We start from the raw sequence: 8,076 nt of genomic DNA on the forward strand, positions 1-8,076 counted from the left end.
GCTGTCACCCACCGTGTCACCCGCTTCTGTCACCCACTGCTGCCACCCACTCCTGTCACCCGCTGTGTCACCCACTCCTGTCACCCGCTCCTGTCGCCCAGTCCTGCCACTCGGTCCTGCCAACTGCTCCTGTCACCCTCTGCTGTCACCCTCTGCTGTCACCCGCTGCTGTCACCCTCTGCTGTCACCCGCTGCTGTCACCCGTCACCCGCTGCAGGCGCCGGGGGTGGCGCGGAGCTCACGAACCGCGGCTGCTGCTCCGAGCTCCGGCTTTTCCTGCAGCCGCCCCCGGCCCTGCTGCTGCTCCCACCCCGGGCCGGCCCGGCAGGGGCTGGCACGGCCCCGCTCGGTCCCGCTGAGCCCCGGGCACGGCCCCGCTGAGCCCCGGGCACGGCCCCGCTGAGCCCCGGGCACGGCCCCGCTCGGCCCCGGGCACGGCCCCGCTGAGCCCCGGGCACGGCCCCGCTGAGCCCCGGGCACGGCCCCGCTCGGTCCCGCTGAGCCCCGGGCACGGCCCCGCTCGGTCCCGCCGAGCCCCGGGCACGGCCCCGCTGTGAGCCCCGGGCATGGCCCCGCTCGGTCCCGCTGAGCCCCGGGCACGGCCCCGCTGAGCCCCGGGCACGGCCCCGCTGAGCCCCGGGCACGGCCCCGCTGAGCCCCGGGCACGGCCCCGCTCGGTCCCGCTGAGCCCCGGGCACGGCCCCGCTCGGTCCCGCTGAGCCCCGGGCACGGCCCCGCTCGGCCCCGCCGAGCCCCGGGCACGGCCCCGCTCGGTCCCGGGCACGGCCCCGCTCGGTCCCGGGCACGGCCCCGCTCGGTCCCGCTCCGCCCGCCGAGCCCCGGGCACGCTGCCCCGGCCCCGCCGCTGCGGGAGCAGCGAGCAGATTTCCCCGGCAGCGGGAGAGCCGCGGGGCCAGCGGGAGCCGCCCGGCCGGGGCCACCCGCAACAGGTGGATGGGGACAGCAGGAGCTGCTGGGCGGCCCTGGAGCTGTCCCAGATTTTGGAAGCGGGGAATTGTTTACATTGGAAAAGTCCCCCGAGATCATCGAGCCCGCTCCCAGCACTGATCCACGTCCCCAAGTGCCACGTCCGCCCGGTTTGAAATCACTGCAGAGATGGGGACGCCCCCAGTGCCACTGTGGCAGGGCTTGAACAGCTTTTCTGCGGAGAAATTCCCCCAATATTCAGTGTAAACCCTTCCTGGCACAGCCTGAGGCCCTGTCCTCGTGCACCAGGCGTCCTTTCCAGGGGGATTTGCAGCTCGGGGGTTCCACCCGTGCTGTTTTCGGGGATGATCCCACCTCCCTCCCTTCCCCTCCTGACACAGGAGAGACCCCCACCACATTCCCAGGCCGCCTCCCAAAAACCAGAACCTCACCCAAGGCTCTGGGCACTGCCAGGAGCGGCCGGGGCTGTGCTGCCACAGCAACCAGGCAGATCCCGCTCCCACCGCGCCCCTCCGCCGGGAAAACCATTCCCGGCGCCTGTCCCAGCACAGCCCCGGCCGGGCACCGCCAGAGCCACCGCGGAGCAGCCCCGAGTCCCCTCCCGGCCTCTGGGACTCCTTCCTGCCCAAAACCAGCAGCGGGGAGGAGGCAGAACCCCCCGGGAGCGGCAGCAAGGAGGGGATGGCAGCCAGGTCCTGGGAGCCCACAGCCGAGCTTCGTCTCGTGTTCAACACCAGGCTCTGCACCAAAAACTGCCTCCAGCGAGCCCAGACTTCCCGAATTCCCTCTGCCGCCCCCCGGCTCTCCCGGAGAGCTCCCGCAGCTCCAGCTCTTCCCCGAGGGGGCTGCCGGTGAAACGCCCCCTGCTCCTCCAAGGGGCAGCTCCGTGGCTCAGCTCTTGGTGGCGGGGTTCTGCGGGATCCCCCCGGCTCCAGCAGCTCCGTTTCATCCCAAAGTTTCCCGAAGCCGCCCTCCCCCGTCTCCCAGACCCAGGCTGGGCACCCCAAAATCCCCTCAGCACTTGGGGGCTTCGGCAGCCGGCCCTTTGCTCCCCGACAGCAGAACCCCAAAATCAGCGGCTTTGCAGCAGCTGTAGGAATTCCTTGTTTTGCACTTCTTCTTCCCCAAAATGTCCATCCCAGATTTTATCTAACAGCGATATTCCTTCCAAAATTCCTCTTTTTTTTCCCCTCTCCCCCCCCACCCCAGGCTGTCACAGACCCCCGGGCGCACCGCGACCCCGGGGATACCGCACCTCTGCGGACCCCCCCTCCCCACAGCGAGCCCACCGGGGCCGGGGGCAGCCGGCACCGGGAGCGGCACCGGGAGCGGCACCGGGAGCGGAGTCTCCCCGCATCCCGCACCGCCCCTGCGGAGCCGCGGCCGGGCGGTGCCCGGTGCAGCCCCGCGGCTCCGCCACCAAAAACTTTCCCGGTTCCCCCCCGGTTCTCCCCGGTTCCCCCCCGCTCACCTGCGCTCCGGGCGGCGGGCGGGGGCCGCGCCCGCCCCGCCGCTCCCCGAGCCCATCCGGACCGGCCCCGCTCCCGGTCCCGGTGCCGTTCCCGGCCGCTCCACGACGCAGCCTTCCCGGCCGGGGGAGCGGAGCGGAGCCGCCGCCGGCGCTTGCGGGGCCCGGGTTTGAATTCCTCCAAGCGGCCCTGATTGGGCTGCGGAACGGGGGGGGAGCTGCGACTGGGGGGGCGGAGTGAGGATACGGGGTGGGGAGGGAGGGATGGGGAGGGGAGGGGAGGATGCGTGGGGTGCGGGGGTGCGGAGGGTGCGGGGGATGTGAGGGATGGAGGATGCGGGAGATGGAGGATGCGGGGGTGTGGTACCCGGCGTGGGGGGGGATGCAGCGGCTGCGAGGAGGCGGGAGGGGGTGGGAAGCGTGCGGGGGGATGGGATAACGTGGGGATGCGGAAAGGTGTGCGGGGTGTGGCGCCGGGGGGATGCCGGGGGCAAGGTGGGACCCTGGGGGGATTTTGGGGACGTGGGGATACAGGTGGAGTGGGGGGATGAAGGGATGGGGTACCTTGGGGGGATTTTAGGGATGCAGGGATATGGTACCGTGGGGGGATTTTAGGGATGTGGTCCCTGAGGGGATTTTAGGGATGTGGTCCCTGGGGGGATTTTAGGGATGTGGTCCCTGGGGGGATTTTAGGGATGTGGTTCCTGGGGGTATTTTAGGGATGTGGTCCCTGGGGGTATTTTAGGGATGTGGTCCCTGGGGGATTTTTAGGGATGTGGTCCCTGGGGGATTTTTAGGGATGTGGTCCCTGGGGGATTTTAGGGATGTGGTCCCTGGGGGTGCAGGGGTTGTGCTGTCGTGGGGGGCGATGCCGAGGGATGTGGTGGAGACACCCGGGGAGGTGACAGCACAGCGGCCCTGGGAGCAGGGACAGGGGGCTGCGGTGGGTGTAGCCCTGCAGGAGGAGCCTGGGGATGCAGGAGGAGCAGAGCCATGGGAATGCTGTGGAAATACGGGACTGGGGGGTCCAGGTGGCTGCAGGGGCATCCATGGGAGTGGCTCTGGGCATGTGGGGGACAGGAGCAGCCATGGGTGTGCCAGGAAGGGGACACAGCCTTGGAGCAGCCCCGTGCTGGACAGGCAGGAGGGATCCAGGCTCCATGGGGTTTTTGGCCAAGATTCCTTCCAAATGCCAGCTTGGAATTCCAGCACTGCTGCTGCTTGTGCTCAGCATCCTGCTCATCCCATCCTGCTCATCCCATCCTGCTCGTCCCATCCTGCTCGTCCCACCCTGCTCATCCCATCCTGCTCATCCCACCCTGCTCATCCCATCCTGTTCATCCATCCCATCCTGCTCATCCCATCCTGCTCATCCCACCCTGCTCATCCCACCCTGTTCATCCCATCCTGCTCATCCCGTCCTGCTCATCCCGTCCTGCTCATCCCATCCTGCTCTTCTCATCCTGCTCTTCTCATCCTGCTCATTCCATCCTGCTCATTCCATCCTGCTCATCCCACCCTGCTCATCCCATCCTGCTCTTCTCATCCTGCTCATTCCATCCCGTTCATCCCACCCTGCTCATCCCACCCTGTTCATCCCACCCTGTTCATCCATCCCATCCTGCTCATCCCACCCTGCTTGTCCCATCCTGCTCATCCCACCCTGCTCATCCCATCCTGTTCATCCATCCCACCCTGCTCATCCCGTCCTGCTGAGGATCTCTGGGACACTCCCGGGGCCAGCAGGGGCTGACAGCAGGGACAGGACCGTGGTGATGGAGCTGCTGCTCCTCTCCAGCCAGGAGCTTCCAGCACAAACTCAGAGCATCCCTGCAGCCAAGCACATCCCTGCTGCCGCACCATTCCTGGCTGGATCCGTCCCTATGGAGTGCTGCCTTCCCGCACACCCGGGCCAGAGCAGATTGGGACTCTATTTTCCCTCCATCCCTTGTCCCAGGTCCCTCTCCAGCTCTCCTGGAGCCCCTTTGGGCCCTGCAAGGGGCTCGGAGCTCTCTCTGGATCCTTCCCTTCTCCAGCTGAACACCCCCGGCTCTCCCAGCCTGGCTCCAGAGCAGAGGTGCCCCATCCCACACGGAATCCTTTAGGTTGGAGATGGCAAGAGGTGCCCGTTGGTTTGGCACAGACCTTGGAAGCAGCGGGATGCTGGGAGCAGGGATAAGCTCTGCCAGGGCTCTCACCTGACATTCCACAGAAAATTCCCGCTATTCCCTTAAAATTATCAGCCCTTGCTGTGGGCACAACAGAGTCACACAGAGCAGAGGAGGCTGGCAGGGAAAAAAAAAAAAAAAAAAAAAAAAAAAAAAAAAAGGGAAAAAACGCCTGGAAAAGTGTTGCTGTGCACGGCTTCGGTGTCTCCATGGCTACGGGAGCTCGCGGCAGACGTTCCCGGGGAACTCGGACGTGCCGGTGCCAATGGAGACCGCGGGGCTCATCCCCGCCGGGCAGGTCCCGCTCCCATCCCAGGGGAGCCGAACAAACGCCAGGAGAGATCCCGTCCCACGGCGCCGGGATGGAGGGAGCCGCCGGTCCGGCACGTTCTCAAAGCAAAGCCGAGCCGGTGATCCCGGGAATGCTGTGCCTGTATTCCCGGGAATGCTGAGCCTGTGTTCCCACGGAAAGCTGAGGCTGTATTCCCAAGGAAATCCGAGTTTGTGTTCCCAGGAAATCTGTGCCTGTATTCCCAAGGAAATCTGAGCCTGTATTCCCAAGGAAATCTGAGTTTGTGTTCCCAGGGAAAGCTGAGGCTGTATTCCCAAGGAAATCCGAGTTTGTGTTCCCAGGAAATCTGTGCCTGTATTCCCAAGGAAATCTGAGTTTGTGTTCCCAGGGAAAGCTGAGGCTGTATTCCCAAGGAAATCTGAGTTTGTGTTCCCAGGGAATGCTGAGGCTGTATTCCCAAAGAAAGCTGAGGCTGTATTCCCAAGGAAATCTGAATTTGTGTTCCCAGGGAAAGCTGAACCTCTATTCCCAAGGAAATCTGAGCCTGTATTCCCAGGGAAAACTGAGCCTGTATTCCCAAGGAAATCTGAGCCTGTATTCCCGAGGAAATCTGTGCCTGTATTCCCAAGGAAATCTGAGCCTGTGTTCCCAGGAAATCTGTGCCTGTATTCCCAAGGAAATCTGTGCCTGTATTCCCAAGGAAATCTGTGCCTGTATTCCCAAGGAAATCTGAGCCTGTATTCCCAGGGAAATCTGTGCCTGTATTCCCAAGGAAATCTGTGCCTGTATTCCCAAGGAAATCTGTGCCTGTATTCCCAAGGAAATCTGTGCCTGTGTTCCCAGGAAATCTGTGCCTCAGCTCCCAGGGAAAGCATGGGGAAGGTCCGGGCAGTGCTCACAGATCCCGCTGCAGTCGGAACCTGTCGGGATGTTTGGATCCATCCTTTCCCAGAGCAAACCTTGCTGGCAGGAAGGATCCATCAAAAACACGGTGGATTTTCAGGGTATTTTAAGAGGACGGTTTCATGAAGTTTCTGCTGCATTTGCGTTTAAAAAGAGAGGTATTTTTGGAAGTTTTTCCTTTCCCATTTCAAAATCTATGTAAATCCTGTCAGATAGTCCCAGTTCCCAATTAGCAGCACTGCAGCAGCCAAGGGAAAATGAATTAAAGCGGTTTTAAAAAGCACCTCAGCTGAAAACATCCCAGGGCAAGGCGAGATCGAGATCAAGGACAGAATAAAATCAATGGCTCCATCCCTTAACCCGTGGTCATTTCTCTCCGCAGGGCTGTTTGAAATCCAGCCATTCCAAGGTGTGGGATCCCATCTCCCTGCGGGATTCCCGGGGTTTTCCAGCCCTGCCCAAAGCTCTGTGTGCCCGCTTGGTGACAGCCACGGGCGGCGGTGGCACCTCCCAGCCCCTCGGAGCAGGGATGCTGTGTCAGGATCCAGCCACTCCCAGGGGATTTTTGGATGCTTTTTCCCTCTGTAAAACAAATTTCTGCTGCACTTCGCAGCCGCTGCCCAGCCCTCAGCGCCAGCATTTGGGATTTTCCTGATGCTGCTCCAGGTCCCCTCCTGCACTTCAAGGGGCTGAGCCAGGGAATCAGGGAATCGGGATTGGTTTGGCTTGGAAGGAACTGAAAACTGAACTGAAAACTCCCCCAATCCCACCCTTCCCACCACCCTGGCTGCTCCAAGCCCCATCCGACACTTGGACACCTCCAGGGATAGGGCAGCCACAGGCAGAACCTTTCCAAGAGGAATTTCCTCCCCGTGCTCCGTGGGGAGAAGGGTTGTCTAAGCCTCGGCTTTAATTAAGCTTTATTTATTTATTTAAATTGGCAGGAATAGTCAGAGCCAGAAGAATCCTCTCATCCCTCAGCAAACTCATCCCCTCCACCCAGCCTGACAAAGCCCCCGCTCCTTCCAGCAGCTCCAGGGAGAACTCACAGCTCTTGGAGCTGATCTGAGACAGGAGAAGAATCATTTTGGAATCATTCACCACAAAAAAAAAAAAAAAAAAGAAAGAAAAAAAAAAAAAAAGAAAAAAACCAACCCATCTCTGAGGCTTTGGCAGAGCAGCTGAGCTCTGGAGAGGCAGCACAGGAGGCTGCTGCTCCATGGATCTGGCCCAGCTCCCTTCCCAGATGAAAAACACCTCATTCAAAAAAAACCTCCCCCCTCTAATGAATTGTTCTTAAACGAGCTTGGTGCCCCGGGCTTGGCGCAGCTCTTCCCTCGGAGCTGTCATTTGGCAGGGATGTTTTGTGTGCTAAAGGCTGGAAAGGAGAGCCCCTGTGCCAGAAGGGCCCAGGGAGGACAATTCACCTGGCAGCGAGGGCTGCATCCCAAAAAAACCACATTGGAGGGAAGAACAGAGGAGCAGAGAGCACCGAGGGATCAGTGGGGACGCCCCGATCATCACATTCCATCAAATCCAGCATGGAATGGGAACTGGGAGAGAAATGCCTGAACAAAACCCTCAGGGCAGCGCTGGCTGTCCAAACTCCAGCACTGCAGGATTTGGGGTAAAATCCCCAACGCCTCGGGGTAACAGCGAGGGATGGCCCAGCCTGCCCAGGGGCAGCTGTGGCACCACAGAACCCTGGCATGGGCTGGGTTGGAAGAGGCCAAAACCATCATCTCATCCCAACCTCCCCTGAGGGTGGCACTCCCAGAGCAGCCGTGGCTGCCCCTGGATCGCCGGCGCTGCCCGGGGCCGGGCTGGAGCTCTGGAGCAGCCTGGGAAGGTGTGGGGGGTGTGGGGGCTCCGAGCCCCCCACGCCGGGGTGGGAACAGCCCACGGGGTGTCGGAGCCTGGCAGGGAGCAGCTCTGAGTCACCATGCCAGCATCCCCATCCCCATGGCAACCCCGCTTACCTTGGAGACATCCAAGGGATGGGATGGAGCCACGGGCACGGCTGGCACCATGTGGGACTGATTCAGTCAGAGAGAAACTGAGAGTTTCTAGCCAGGCAGGAGCCTGGGAAAGAGCTGGAGAAGAATGTAAATAATTCTTTATCTCTCTTGTTGTTCACACTGTTTATAGTTAAGTTCTGTCACTCTGCACCAATGCTGTGGGTTGTTTTCACTTCAGGACCAATGGAGTTGGTCCTCACAAAGCTCTGTATAAAAGAGCAGTGTATTTTGAATAAACCAGAGTTTTACTCTCAGGAGTTGGTCCTCACAAAGCTCTGT

Source organism: Lonchura striata, chromosome 28 (assembly GCF_050655825.1).
Source record: "Lonchura striata isolate lonStrDom1 chromosome 28, ASM5065582v1, whole genome shotgun sequence".
Taxonomy (NCBI): Eukaryota; Metazoa; Chordata; class Aves; order Passeriformes; family Estrildidae; genus Lonchura; species Lonchura striata.